Here is a 15374-nt window from a genome sequence, read left to right as displayed (position 1 = left end):
GGAAACATACTGTAAAATCTCCATTCCCTCCCCAATCCAGGGGAAAGTTACTGCAAAATCCCCATTTTCTCCTGATCAGCTGGGACTTGGGAGGCAGAGAATACTTGAGGGCGGGGCCAGTCAGAATTTTTACTACCAGTTCTCCGAACTACTCAAAATTTCTGCCACCGGTTCTCCAGAACTAGTCAGAACCTGCTGAAACCCACCTCTGAAAATAATGGTTAGTCTAGAACAGGGGTGTAAACTCAAGGCCCGTGGGCTGTTTCCAGTCCGTGGGGTGCTTAAATCTGAGAGACCCAGCCTAGAAATATCAAAGGACCAGCCTGTGGTGCCTCTGCCGGCCAAAACGGGCCACAGGGGACCCGTATTCGGCCTTTTCAGCCTCCAGCAGCACTCTGCCGGCCAAAAACAAGGCCCTTGCACAACCCGTTTTTGGCCGGCAGAGTGCTGCTGGAGGCGTCTATCCCATCTCCCCACCTCCCCCGCTGGCCCGTGGAGAAGAACTACAATGCTGATCTGGTCCTTGAAGAAATCCAGTTTGACACCCCTGGTCTGGAAGTATGGAAAACATTTCAAAAGTATCATATTTATCTGAAGAGTTTCAGTGCCCATGCTTCAATGCTTTTAAAGTACAGGTAGACCTTGACTTACAACAGTTCATTTAATAACTGTTCAAAGTTAAAATGGTACTGAAAATAGTGACTTATGACCGTTTTTCACACACCTATGACCATTGCAGTATCCCCATGGTCATAGAATCAAAATTCAGACACTTGGCAATTGATTCATATTTATGATGGACACAGTGTCCTTAAGGTGATCACGTGATCTCCTTTTGCGACCTTCTGACAAGCAAAGTCAATGGGGAAGCCAGATTGACTTAACAACCATGCTACTAACTTAATGACTGCAGTCATTAAGTGACTGTAGTGATTCCCTTAACAACTTGAGGACTACCTGTAATTTGAAATGAAATACTTAGACATGGAAAATAATTCTCATTCATTTTCCATTCTTATGTAGAATAGAATTTGGCTAGGTTGCTTTGACCCACATGTACCTGAGAAGTAACATTTGATAAGTGACCTTCACACTTCCTTTTTGCTGCTTGTCATAGAGAAAGGAGCACAACCATTGCAACTTGAGTGCTGAGCCCAAATCACAAAAGGCAAAAAACAGAAGACAGTAAAGAATAAAATTAGCAGATGTCTTGCTGTCAGGGAATCTTGCAGTCAACTGATAAAATTAGAGGATGCCATAAGGAAGTTTCTGTGACATTTCTATAGGTGCAGTTGAAGTAAGAAACATCAGTGACCTGATAAGATTGAAATCATTTGAACAATCCCGGTGAAGATGGAGGGATCTAAGTAAATGTGCATAGTTACCGTTTGAGTCTTAATGCTAAGAGAGTCTAAAAGACAGAAGGATGATTCATCTATCCATGTGGGAAATCTGGTTCTGCAGCATCCTTGGTTGGTAATTATCCCATCTGGGCTTTTTTTAAAAAACAAACTCATTTTAACTCAGGAAAGCCATTTAACTTTTGAATGGCTCTTCAACATGGTAGCCACTAGCTCCTGTGTGAAAACTGTCGAGATACAAAAGTGGCTTAAATAAATGTTCCTGGATTTCATCCCCTTCCTTCACATTAGCCACAGCGATGGCTTGATGTTCTCTCTGTCTACAATGAATTGAGGTGCAGGAGACAAACTGGACAGCATCATTTGAACCAGTGCTGCTTGCCAAGAACTATATTTGAGGCATAGCAGGAAAATGATGAGTTGCCTTCACAGAGGGCAGGAGATAAGTAGAGATGGCATTGTGCATTCTTACTCCTGAAAATTTTTTCAATGGCTCATACTTGTGCGGAGCAAACTAGTTGTGTGGATCATCTCCATGATATCCCATTTTGAGGGTTTTCCCCTTCCATTAAATCATGTCTGATTCTTGGAGACTTCCTGGATAAATCTCTGCAGCTTGGTTTGCCATTGCCAAAACATCCTAGACTACATAAAATTTGGTAATTGGGAGAAAGTACACCTATCAACATTGTCTTTCCTACAAAGTAAAAGAGAATCCAAACTTTTATGTCATTTATGTCAGCCTAAAGGTGCTTTTTAAAGAGGCACCTGAACTTTCTGTTTTTCCCTTGAAGACATTTTGCTTCTCATCTGTTTGCCATTGCCTCTTTCTAAGCCTGAAAGAAAGAAAACCTAGTTGGTTTTGTGCCCAAGATAGGACTGGAAGTTTCTGGGTTGATGCCTTAATCACTACACCCACACCGGTTTTGTTTTGCGCTCAAAGACAATCATATTATCAGGAAAAGCATTGAAGTACATCATGTTTGTATTCTGAATTTATTCTGAGTGGGATTTTTCTACTTAAGATAGATACGGTACTGGATTCTTCAGGTAGCTAAGGACCTGCAGTTTATCTAACCTGCTTGACAGCAAAATTCAACTGCATTAACCTGTATTTTTTTCAGTACAAAGAGAAGTTGGTTTAGCTACACAAAGTTGTTTCTTTTTGTTTGTTCCTTCCTTGTTCTTCCAAAGGCAATATAGTTCATGCAGAGGTGTAGCAATTCATGGCCATTATGCAACAGGAGGGCCTGAGCAAATAGGAGATTATGCCCTTTTTCCTTCTCTTCACCCCTTGTTAATAGATCTGGCAGTCTAGGTAGCACTAGCAATCCCACCATTTTCTCATCTAGACAGGCTGGCTTGTTATCTGCAGAGGGATTTGTTCAGGCAAATTGTATCAGACCAAGTTCCCGCAATCTTGGACGGGGCATGTTGGGCTAATAAGAGCCATGGTGGCGCAGTGGTTAGAATGCAGTACTGCAGGCTACTTCTGCTGACTGCCACAGTTCGATTCTTACTGGTTCAAGGTTGACTCAACCTTCCATCCTTCTGAGGGTTGGTAAATGAGGACCCAGATTGTTGGGGGCCATATGCTGACTCTGTAAACCGCCTAGAGAGGGCTGTAAAGCACTACAAAGCAGTATATAAGTCTAAATGCTATTGCTGTTGCTAATTCCAGCAAGCACGGTCATGGATCTCCTGAGCTGTTTCATATGCCATGGATCTCTCAGCGATCCTCATATTATTTCTTTTATGGGGCAAAGAGCGCAGATGAGACATAGCTGCTAAATCCTTCACTATTCTATCTAGGGATGAAGTGTGTGATTGACCAGTCTCCCCATGGTTCTCCAAAGATTTCCAATTTGAGAACGAGAGAGCTCTGAGAGGGCTATGTTTTTCTTAAACACGCAGGCCCATATGGAGCTCCCGTGTCAGTTGACAAATGACCTCCCGTTCTCCTGCTGTTTCTGAGCTGAGCGCCTTCTCTTTGTCAGGGACATGGGATGTGTTGGAATACAACATTGCCATGATGTCTTTTTTTTTTTTTTTTTTTGCTTTCTGTGGCTCTGAGAAAAAGTGCAGCTCTGCTAGATGCTTTGTTAGTAGTTGTTGCCATGGAGATGCTGAGGCGATAGTGAAGCAGCAATCTTTCCCTGAAAGAAGGAGTAACATAGTAGTGGGGAAGAATTCAAATTCACCTTTGTTCCCCAGCAGCGGGGTCTCCATCTGCAGAGAGTTCAGCAGAGAGCAATCTTGTGGGGGGTTTTTTAAGCAGAATACCGGACCTATAGGCCGGTGACCGAGTAACTTTTGCAGACAAACTAACTGTAGCACCATGAGGGTCTTTGATGAGATAAATGCTTAGGGTGTGTTGCAGGATAAGAAGCCCATGTTCACATATTTCAGGGATTGAGTATCAGACCAGATATTATAGTCTCGGGAATGAGCATAATAGGACAAAGCGTCTGTGAGGAAGTTATTTGAGTGCAATGAATGGAGTCTCTGCCGAATGAGCACGCAGACCCAAAGAATCAGGTAGGGTTATATTAGCTGGTTGGGTTTTTTTTTTCTCTCAACAACTTTTAAAGTCCGATGCATATGAAACACAAATTGATATTTGGCAATGGTTATTACTATAAAACGTATTACAAAACTCTGATCATGGATCTGTCTGTGATGTCCCACACACACAGTCAGCCAGGAAGGTGAAAAACAATTGCCTTATTCAAAGGCTTTAGGCAGTAATACCTCTGTGTATAGCTAGCAGTCACCAGCGATAACATTAATTATTCCTTTTCCCATGTGACCATCCCCCTCTTGTGTGGCCCGTGTGGCCAAGAAAGGATGTTAGTTCACTTTCCGGGACAGACTAGAAAACTTTAAAGCAAACAGCAAGCCAGGTTCTTGGGAAAGATGTTTCAATTTCTTCTACCTCGTAAAACAAAAGTTCATTAAACTATTCAGAAATATTTATCAAATAATCCAGGAAAACTAATTTTAGGCAGCAACAGAGCTTAATTACAATTGTTGGAGGTGTGATCATTATAATTAATTCTCCTTTGCTCAGAATAGTTATTACATTGTTGAAGTGTTTACACACCACAGAATTCACTGGTGGCATTTGCTTATTAAAAGGCAGTGTTGGTCATGTGTGTATACAATTGTAAAACAAGGTGTGTGCTTCCACAAACAAAGGAGTCCTTTAGATACAGAGCAAGTGGAATTGGCATATGGAATAGCGAAGACTTGTGTTGTTTGATTTTCTATTCCAAATATGATGGATTTCAGTTTCAGTAATTTTCAATATGAATCCTGAAGGCCAAAGACACTTGGTGTCTTATGAAACCATGGATCTTTGAAATGACTTTTACAATACTGTAGTTACAGGTGGTCCTCAACTTACGACCATAATTGAGCCTAAAATTTCTGATGCTAAGTGAAACATTTGCTAAGTGAATTTTGCCCCATTTTATGACCTTCCTTGCCACAATTGTAAAGCGAATCACTGCAGTTGTTAAGCTAGTAACACGGTTGTTAAGTGAATCTGGCTTCCCCATTGACTTTGCTTGTCAGAAGATCGCAAAAGGGGACCACATAACCCTGGGACATTGCAACGGTCATAAATATGAATCAGTTGCCAAGAATCTGAAATTTGATAACATGACCATGGGGATCCTGTAAGTATGAAAAACAGTCTTAAGTCACTTTTTTCAGTTCCCTTGTAACTTTGAATGGTCACTAAATGAACTGTTGTAAGTCAAGGACTACCTGTATTAAAAGCTAAAGGGAAAAAAAACCCCTTTGTTTAAGACAAGTTGTCTCTAGTAGATTCTGTTTCTCTTACGGTGTTTATAATATGCCATAAAATATGCCAAAATTGGTGAGGTAAAGTATATTCATATATTGGAAGAATGATGCCATTTTTTGCCCACTGCATGTACTACTTCCTCTGATTTTTCGCAGAGTGATCTTTACAAAGAGGTACCCTGGTAAAATATTTAATTCATCCTTTCATCATTTATTGAGTGTTGAAGGTCCCATATTGTATTTCTGTCATTTTCTCTGCTTCCAGTTTGTAGTTTTCTGATGAAAGGACTTTGCTCCCTAACTTGGAATATCTCACTGACCTTCAAGCAGACTTTTGTGGTCCAAATAATTTTTTTAGTAATTGAGTGACAGCAGTCAACAGCACTAGTTGAATGCTGTTCCTATAAAGCACGGGTGTCAAACTCGCGGTGTCACATTGCTGTCACGTGATGTTTCATGATGTTTTTCCCATTCGCTGAGCTGGGGTGGATGTGGCCTGTGTGTGACACATCCGGCCCACGGGCCATCAGTTTGACACCCCTGCAAGTTAAAAAGCATAGCCTCAGGCATTTCTCAGGTATATTTTAGCACACAGCTGAATCTAAACCAGATTCTTATATTCCAGGCACTGCTTATTCTTTGGCTGCTTAATCCCAGTCTTCCAAAATCCCAGTATTTCCTTTCCGTGCCTTAACCTTCTACGTTCTGTATATCAACACTGACACTTAGCAAATTCAAAAATTAAAATGAAAGTTTAACTTGCTGGGAACCCCCTCCATTTCCTGCTTTCCCTCTGCTCATATTTTTAATTTCGTATTATTGCACTTCCACTGTTTATTTTTATTGTTTCAGTCCTTTACTATAGTTATTTTTACATTTTTAAATCATTTTTCCCCATTTTATTGTTGTAGATTGTCCAGAGTAGCCCCATGGCAAGATTGGTGGAAGAATAAATTTAACACGTGAATGAATGAATGAATGAATGAATGAATGAATGAATGAATGAATGAATTTCAAATCTGAGAATTTGTGTGGACTTCAAATCCTAGAATTCTGAAAGTTGAAGTCGCAACATCTTGCAGTTGCTGAGAAACATAGGTCTAGAGACTTTATCCTATGTTTCGAAGGAATGCCCGTGTTAGGGTTCTTCAACTTATGACATTTTTTTATTTTATTTATTTATTTTTTATTTGTCAAACATGTGTAAGATAACAGATATAAGTATAAACATGCTTATGAATACAGGAAATGGAGACAAATAAATGGAGACAGTAGGACAGGGATGGTAGGCACATTGGTATGCTTATGCACGCCCCTTATAGACCTCTAAGAAATGGGGTGACGTTAGTGGTGAAATCTTTTTTTTATTACCGGTTCTGTGGGCGTGGCTTGGTGGTGTGGCTTGGTGGGCATGGCAGGGGTAGGATAGTGCAAAATCCCCAGTTCCTCCCCACTCCTGGGGGAAGGATATTGCAAAATCTCCATTCCCACCCCACTCTGGGCCAGCCAGCGGTGGTATTTGCCAGTTCTCCGAACTAGTCAAAATTTCCGCTACTGGTTCTCCGAACTACTCAAAATTTCCGCTACCAGTTCTCCAGAACCTGCTGGATTTCACACCTGGGTGAGGTCAACACTAGACAGTCTAAGGTTAAAGTTATGGGGGTTTGGGGATGTAACCATAGAGTCGGATAGAACATTCCAGGCATTGACCACTCTGTTGCTGAAGTCGTATTTTCTGCAATCGAGTTTGGAGCAGTTTACCTTAAGTTTGTATCTATTATGTGCTCATGTATTATTGCGTATATTATGTCCATTTGGGATCATTGTGAGAAGGCAGCAATATAGTACAGTAAAGTTGTGAGGTTTCTGCATTTGTTCTACAGTTGAGCCGTTTAACCTCCAGTCATCTATGTCACAAAAGGAAACAGTGGTTAGGAACAAACATCTATACAGCAACCATCTGGAATGTAATTATTAAAGTGGAAACTGAATCAGATTTGAACTATCCAGAAATAAAAATACTGTTATTAAAGTTAAAAATACTATGTGAAGTATGGTGCCACCTTCAAAATGAACAAACACATTAAGGTGGACTGCTTAATTTGGATGTGCCTCAACTTTTTAGTCAGGATGGCATTCTTACAGTTTTTGAGCATGGTGGTTGATGTAGCTAAATTTAAATTTCTGTTTTATTAGAAGACAGCTCAATGAGGATGTTCCCTGCCATATCTTTTAGCCTCAGGATACCTCCTACCACATTCCATTTATTTGCCTTCTTTCTATATAGATGGGAACAATTCCAAAGAAAGTACTGAGTTGCCAGTTACATTGTATTTTTATTTTCTAAGGGCCCAAGTAAATTTCAGAAGTATTCTATGAAATGAAGACAATTCTGGGGGCTATTATTTTGCTTTGCAGCATTCCATATTGTTTAAATAAACATAAAAAATAATTCCATATAATTTTTTCTATATGATTGTAGCAAATTCAGGTTTGTACTGTACAAAATAATCTGCCTTTGTCATGTATTTCATTACTTCTTGAATTTTTGCTAGTAGCTTTTAGCTAAGTAAGCTTTTAGCTACCTGCATTCATATTCTGCTTGGGGTGTTTCTCCCATGGTAGTGGACTGTGCTTTGACCTCCTTGTCAGAACCCAAACATTGATTTCACGGACAGCATCATGTAATTATCAGGTGGGAGCCTAGATAAACCTTTGTATTCCTTTCTTTGACTGTATAGTGGGATTCTTTAATTTTTTTGGATTCTCACACTCCTAATTGTAGAATTGAGGCTGTAGCCATTTTTTTCCTGAAGTTCTACAAGGCCTCTGGATTCCTATTCTCACTGAAATGAATACAGCGTGATCTTTCATGTTCGGATGAAATGTTTAGTAAATGCTAATCTAAATCATTGTTTAATCCTGAACTGCAATTGCAATTCTATGTCTATTTGCTGTGCAGATAAAATGATAAAGAGGTAAACAGATTTATAAGTAAGCTATAATTTAAATATAAATATTATTAATCTTAACATGAATGGGAAGATTGCAGTTAGTGGGCTGTTTGCTCTTCAGATACTTATTGGGCTGGGCAAGTGGACAGCCTTTGGCATATAGGTCCTGTTGTTGAATTAAAGGACTGTGTTCTATTTAATAGAAAACACAGTTAATTCACTCACTAGGAGGTGTAGATTTTGGATTGTTTTTTAAATAGACATGTATACCTTTCACTTGGCTTTTATAAATTTAACAGCATTTACTTCTGAGTAGATGCAGTGGCTCAGTGGCTAAGATGCTGAGCTTGCCGATTGAAAGGTCGGCAGTTCAGCGGTTCGAATCCCCAGTGCTGTGTAACGGGGTAAGCTCCCGTTACTTGTCCCAGCTTCTGCCAACTGAGCAATTTGAAAGCAAGTAAACAGCGTTCCATGCGCCTTTGGCATTTAGTCATGCCAGCCACATGACCACGGAGACATCTTTGGACAGCGCTGGCTCTTTGGCTTTGAAACAGAGATGAGCACCACCCCATAGAGCTGGGAACGACTAGCACATATGTGTGAGGGGAAGCTTTACCTTTAGACATGTATAGAATTATAATGCAAGGGTACTTCAGTAAATATTTTATGGGGTATTTTGCATATAGGTCTGAAAACCCATAAAAAGATAACTTGGGGAGTCTATGTAAGGAACTTCCATTTCATGCATTGTGATTACAATCCACCTGTGCCATACTGCTTCTAATTTCAGCACTGAGGGCTTCTACTTTGTATGCTGGGCTTAGGACATAAGCACTAGATCTGAAATATGCCTTAAGTATCTCTGACTGAAAGCGAAGGAGGGGCTAAGTCACTTTCCTAAGGGAATTTCCAAGTGCAGGTGCCAGAGTGTGTTACCACTCCTGACTCTTGGGAGCTACTCAACCGGTAGATTCCTACCATTGCTCAGATTAAGAAAGTTAATTATTGATAGCATTTGTCTGAACTGGAAGACTGAACAGACCAGCTGTAGCCTCTTTCATGACTGGGGGTGGGTGGAAGAAATGTAAGGTTTAGGGCACTATGTCAATTTTTTAAAATCAGCCATAGGGAAGACAAGGCAATAGCTATTTTGGATAGCCTCCTCTCCTTGTTTTGTGTAAGTACGAAGATGGCACTTGGTTCAGCTCTTTGTTCTTGTGGCTCCATATACTAGAAAACAAAAGGAATCAAACAAAACCAGACTGGAAACATCCCCCACCCAGCAGTGAATTGGAGTTGAAAGAGCCTGTGCATGTGAGAGGGGAAAGCAAATGACTTTGCATTGCATTCATTATGGTTTAATAGGGTATGGGAATAATTTCTCAGAAATGCAGGTAGTGAATGGTTTAGAAATGTGGAATCCTTGTGCTCTCTAAGCTTGGTTGTTTGCTTGAAGACCGAATTAACATGATTCCATCAGACCTTTGACTCAATTTTTGTACCTATTCTTATTCTAATTATATTGCACTGACTTTATTATGTGGGGTATAGTATGATCATGGAAGCAAATAGAAAAGACCCAACCATGAAAAAGCTAGATGCTGAAGAAGGAGAAAGACACAGATTATGTGAATTGGGAGTAAAAAAAATAACGTGTGGCTGCCAGGAACACAGTCTATTTTTCTTTACAAATTATATAGGCTGTATTTGTGGGGAAGAGCATGACGGAATAACAGAATAACAGAGTTGCAAGTTGGAGGTCTTCTAGTCCAACCCCTGCTCAAGCAGAAAACCATTTCAGAGGAATGATAGTCCAATCTCTTCTGTTGAAGCACCTACAACTTCTGGAGGCAAGTTGTTCCACTCATTAATTTCTCCTTAGTTCTAGGTTGCTTCTCTCCTTGATTAGTTTCTGTTCATTGCTTCTTATCCTGCCTTCAGGTGCTTTGGAGAAAAGGTTGACTCCATCTTCTTTGTGGCAGCTCCTGAGATATTGGAACGCTGCTATCAAGTCTCCCCTAGTCCTTCTTTTCATTAAACTAGACATACCCAATTCCTGCACCCGTTCTTCATATGTTTTGGCCTTCAGTCCCCTAAGCATCTTTGTTGCTCTTCTCTGCACTCTTTCTAGAGTCTCAACATATTTTTTTTATATTGTGGTGACATTTCGTAGACATTGTAAATTGTAGATGTTTATTATTTTAAAAGTGAATGCCATAAATCATGTGTAAATTGCACTGCACACATATATCGCAGAAGCATTTTGGACCTGGCCTCTTTCTCTCCCTCTCTCCCTCCACACTTGTGTGTCTGTGTGTATGTGCCAATGGAACTATTATTCCCGCATGTTTGTTGATGTCCTGTCTATCTTCCCTAGGTGCCCAACTGCCCTTGTGACTAACAACAGGATGATATAAGTTTCTACTGCTGCTTCCTGATCATGCAGCTCATTTGTTTCCTTTCTCCTCTTTCCCCTTGCTTGAGCCAAACTACTGGCAGAAACCAGGGTCAGCTTCCTTCCTGCTTTTGTTTGCTCTGAACAACCTGTTGTAATTTTTACTATAGCATCATTTTCAGTGCTTCTCTTTTCATTTGATTCGGTTATAATTTCTGGATACTTTTGTAAGCATATAAGCTCCCCCCTCCCTGGCGCTTTTTATTTTTGCACTTCTGTTTGGACATACTAGATGAATCTGAATATCATTCAGAATAAGTAAATTATTAACAGCAGTTGAAACAGGGAGGGACAAAATGATAGTCGGAAAGTATTATATCATCATGTCCAAAATAGGCAAAAATAAGAGAATTTTTACCATTTAAAAAAAAAATCCTTTGGAGGGAGAGGTTGTAGTATTATCCTTTATTATCTCTTTAGCTCTTAGTGCATTCCTTTGTATGTATGTATTTTGTTCATATCCTGCTGGATTAGCTTAATCCTAAAATCTTAAAACAAATAGAAGGTATAAATTAAGAAGTCATGAAATTAAAACTTCTAATAGACTTTTATCTATCTGGTGGCAGATCATCCATTGGCAGGACTGAAACCATTTTCAAACAGTGTCCATCGCTCAGAGGAGTAATTAGTGTTATCAAATGACACCATAAGGACTAACGAACAATCTGAAGAAGGTTGTAGTATAGCAGGGGTCTCCAACCTTGACAACTTTAAGACTTGTGGACTTCAACTCCCAGAATTCCTCAGCCACTCAAACCAAAGTGCAAGACTGGTGTAAAAATTAAAATATCAGAACAGGTTAGGAGAAGTTTGGCTATGAAGGTGGAAACTAGATCTTGAAACCTCAGAAAGGTGTATTCTCTGGTATTATGTTAATAATTCTGATCACGATCATTGGGCTCTTTTAGTTCCTTCAGCAAAAGGAGCCCCATTAATGACAAGGCACTAGGATAATAATAGGAATGGATCGCTAAAGCCCAAAGTAACAGGAGAGGGAGTATTTACTGTATAGCAAGTAGTACTATGCAAAGGTGTGAGACTGGGACATCAGCCTAACAACATCTCTTTAGAAGACACTAAAACGGTAGCAAAGCACATTAGATGTCACTTCTATTTCATTGTGATAGCAGATGGTGAAAACTGGCCCAAAGTATTCTTTAAAAAAAAGAAGAAAAAGAAAGAAAGAAATGGATACAGTGGTCTTGAGAGCCAGTTTTGTGTAGTGGCTAAGGTACCAGAATAGTAACTGTGAGACCATTAATTCTAGTCCTATTAATCTAGTCTATTAATCCTGCCTCCAACTTGAAACCAGCTGGGTGACTTTGGGCCTGTCATTCTTGGTCAGCCTTATAAAGTAGTCCAAATAAGAAGTATACCCAGAAGCGTTAGCTGTATTTTATTGTAAGTTTACTTTAATCTTGCAAGTCTGGAAATCATTTTCTGTTCCATTATCTTTATAGCCCAAGAAACTAGGGAGGGTCCCTCCTGTGACATTTGCTATGTCCACATTCCTTCTGCATCTAAGCTGCCTGTTGTCCAACCATTTCCCTGGCTGTCAGTCTTTTCCCTGTCTCCCAAGATTATTTCCACATACTGCAACAGTACACTCTCATAATACTATTACACTCTCTTTAAGTCCTACAAAGAAAGAGTGGCAAGCTACTTCTGAAACCTTGCCAAGAAAATTTCAGGGATTTGTCTAGGCAATTGCCAGGAGTCAACAATGTCTCAAAGGCACAAACATACATGGTGGGTTTTGGAACTTTATGCAGACCTTCAATTTGAGATATTTGGGGTATAGCAATAGCATTAGACTTATACACCACTTCACAGCACTTTACAGCTCTAAGCGGTTTACAGAGTCAGCATATTGCCCCCAACAATCTGGGCCCTTATTTTACTAACCTCGGAAGGATGGAAGGCTGAGTCAACCTTGAACCAGTGAGGATCGAACTGTCAAACTGCTGGCAGCCAGCAATCAGCAGAAGTAACCTGCAGTACTGCATTCTAACCACCATTCTTCATTGTGGTATAGGGGAAATCATTTGTACATAATATATGAAAATATGAGGTGAACTTAGTCCTCGGATGCATTAGTGGCCAATATTTCTTGGAACTTTTTAAAAAAGATTTTTAGATGTTCAGTCAAAAGTTACAAAACAAAGGTTGTATCCTATAAAGTGACACTGCAAGGAATATAAGTCTCTATCTTGATATCAAATCAACAAAACGTGTGACATCCTGCCATTGCTTTCTCTGTTTTCTTATCTTTCATTTCTAGCAGCTAATCAAGAAACATGAAGAGTGTTGCTATCTCATTGCACATCATGCCCATGCCTTGTCTGTATACAGGCAGTAGAATGAGGTGATAATTGAACTGGAAATAATTGAATTACAGTCCTTGAAAGGACTGTATCCTTTCAGCTTCGTTAGCTGGGGCTGTAGCAGTCATATAAACACCTGACAGGGACCAGGTTAGGATGGAGCAGGTGTCTTGATTTTTTTTTAAAAAAATGCAATAACTTGCAAATGCAAATAAGGAAACAGTACAGATAGAAACCCACACCTCAGAGTGAAGTGATGTAATTGGTTCTTTTTGCTTTAAGAATCTGCCATCTTGATTTTGTTCTTGTTTTAAATGTATTACAAGTTTTAAACGTGTTACAAGAAAGACAGCAGGAGGAGATATCAATTGTGTTAGCTCCATATTTTGTAGAAAATCTGCTTCTGCCATAAGAATGAAAAATGATTATGCCTCAAATCTTCTTTAATGTGAAGGAATTTCAATTTGATCAATAAGCTTGTCTTCTGTCTCTTGCTTTCACGAAACTATGGATTTTCACCATTGTAATTTCTAAGTAGACATCCTCATTTGCAACTACTCCAGCTTTAAGTGTTAAGATTGAAAGCTACTTGGTCATTACTTGATAAAATGAATTACCTACCTAATAAAATTTTTAAAATGTTTAACTTGTTTGTGTTTCTGAATCAGTAGTTTAATTTGAAAATTGAATAGTTAAAATTCAATAAAATGATGATCTGAATAACAAGTAGAGGACAAGAATCCTGTAAATTAAAAGTTTTTCCAATGTTACTGTGTTGTGACTGCATGTATTGATATGCAGCAACACAAAGATGTATCTTTCATGCCATGTATTTATGTGAAGGTATGAATGTTTATACTCAGGGGCTAGGACTTTGAGCTTGTCGATTGAAAGGTTCAGGGGTTCGAATCCCTAGTGCTGCCGTGTAACGGGGTGAGCTCCCGTTACTTGTCCCAGCTTCTGCCAACCTAGCAGTTTCGAAAGCACGTAAAAACGCAAGTAGAAAAAATAGGGACCACCTTTGGTGGGAAGGTAACAGCATTCCGTGCGCCTTTAGCGTTGAGTCATGCCGGCCACATGACCACAGAGACGTCTTTGGACAGCGCTGGCTCTTCAGCTTTGAAACGGAGATGAGCACCGCCCCCTAGAGTCGGCAACGACTAGCATGTTTGTGTGAGGGGAACCTTTACCTTTACCTTTATGAATGTTTATATATGAAAGATGGAATGTATAAGAGAACCACTCAGTGCAAGCCTTAGAGGCAGAATCGAAGCATTTGTTCTGGAAAAAAAACAACTACTGCATTGGACAAATGCCAGGGTTCAGATGTTTAAGAAGACTTAAGAAGGAATTGTTTTGAAATAAAAGATGGTTCCCCACATGTAGTGAACTGGATGAGGCAATGCCGCATAGATAAGGAGGCATGGTAAGCGTTCCAAGCTCAGACAGGCCAAACCTTGTAAAAATTATAAAAGAAAGTGGGAAATGTAGAACATTAGACCATTCACATAAATAGAATATTGCCATGATAAGTATCCCATCTTGATTCTACTGGAACTCTAAACTAGCTAGAGTTTGAGTTGGGTAGGTATGTATGCATAAGTGTGTATGCCCACACTGATATGAATGAACTAAAGTTTTTCATTCACAAAGAGAATAATAAAACTTTTTATTAGTATTTGTTTCTACGTGCCTTGAATCTCTGCATAACAAAGAAATAGCACAGGAGGAATTATGAAGACTCTGCCTACTAAGCTGTGTGAGAGCTTGACACAGAGTATATTACACTAATCCAAACTGGATGTGACAAAGCCTATTTGATAGTACCTCATCTACTTTCACCAAAATGGATGAAAGTGGCAATCAGTACCATTACAGCTAGACAATAATACTTGGGGATAAGGATGGGAATGATACAGTCCAAGTCAATGATTAATAGATCATCTAGAGGTCAGGCATGCCCCATCTATAGTGGGAAAGATGAAGATTGCTTTGGGTTGGTTTTAGTTTCAAATGATCACCTAAATCAAGCATGTACAACATATGGGTTTGCAGAAGTTGTTGAACTCCCATCTGTGCCAATCACTCTGGTCAGTGATAAAGGGTGACACGTTGTTAATCTGTGATCCATGTAATTAGAAGTAGAATAAAATATTTGATGAACTCAGAGAGCTTAATCTATATCATAGTACCATATCTATAATACAGATAATACAGATTATTTATTAATTAGATTTATATCCCACCTTTTATCCTGGTGCTCAAAGAGGTAGCATTCCCTTATCCCAACAACAACCCTGTGAAGTGAGTTGGACTGGGAGAGTGTGAGTAGCTCAGAGTTCCACAATGAGGATAGACTTCATGCAGATTGCCCTGTGTCATATTAACTATACTGTCTTAGTTTAGAACAGGGGTAGTCAACCTTTTTATACCTACCGCTCACTTTTGTATCTCTGTTAGTAGTAAAATT

General features: G+C 39.5%; 1 protein-coding gene across 5 annotated transcripts in view; it reads left to right on the top strand.

Moving 5' to 3' along the window:
- The window catches only part of CELSR2 (cadherin EGF LAG seven-pass G-type receptor 2), a 135590-nt gene that overhangs the window by 19081 nt on the left and 101135 nt on the right, over positions 1–15374 (top strand). The window lies entirely within an intron of this gene.

This window comes from Ahaetulla prasina, chromosome 3 (assembly GCF_028640845.1).
Source record: "Ahaetulla prasina isolate Xishuangbanna chromosome 3, ASM2864084v1, whole genome shotgun sequence".
In the NCBI taxonomy this organism is placed as follows: Eukaryota; Metazoa; Chordata; class Lepidosauria; order Squamata; family Colubridae; genus Ahaetulla; species Ahaetulla prasina.
The sequence above is the reverse complement of the archived record's forward strand: the minus strand, read 5'-3'. Positions and strand labels throughout refer to the sequence as shown.